We start from the raw sequence: 662 nt of genomic DNA, 5'->3' as shown, positions 1-662 counted from the left end.
AAGACATTCCTCCAGCGAGACAGCAGGACAAGCTGTGTGAAGCTGCGCAGAGATGAGAAGCAGGGAAAGCGCACCCAGAGGAGCTCCTTATCTTTCCCCATCGAGGCTTCCTTGCTGTTGCTGACCCTCAAACGGTTTGTGCTGGCACGGCACTCTCCAGAAAGCCCCGATACCCCTGCGCAGCCACGACCAAGGGCCCTTCTCCGTCCCACGGCCAACAGAGCTCTGCGCTCGCCGCAGAGAATCACCCCACATATTCCGCCGCATTTAGCGTCCAGCAACATCCTGGTTACTGCCTCCTGGCACCGAGGCGGAGCAGGCGCTGCCCGGGCGAGCTGCATCCTCCGATCCACGCACCCCAGCCGCAGCCTTTTGGGGGACCTCATCCCCCCGGATCACAGCGCAGGATGCTTTCCCGGCGTGCTCTGGGGGCAGCGCTGGCAAATAAAAACAAAAACAAAAAACCGGGGGGAGCGGGGGGGAAAGCCAAGGATGCGATCCGACTCCCGCACCCCAGCCGCAGCCTTTTGGGGGACCTCATCCCCCCGGATCACAGCGCAGGATGCTTTCCCGGCGTGCTCTGGGGGCAGCGCTGGCAAATAAAAACAAAAACAAAAAACCGGGGGGAGCGGGGGGGAAAGCCAAGGATGCGATCCGACTCC

The sequence above is a fragment of the Merops nubicus genome, unplaced genomic scaffold (assembly GCF_000691845.1).
Source record: "Merops nubicus isolate BGI_N331 unplaced genomic scaffold, ASM69184v1 scaffold38158, whole genome shotgun sequence".
In the NCBI taxonomy this organism is placed as follows: domain Eukaryota; kingdom Metazoa; phylum Chordata; class Aves; order Coraciiformes; family Meropidae; genus Merops; species Merops nubicus.
This window is presented reverse-complemented; position numbering follows the sequence as displayed.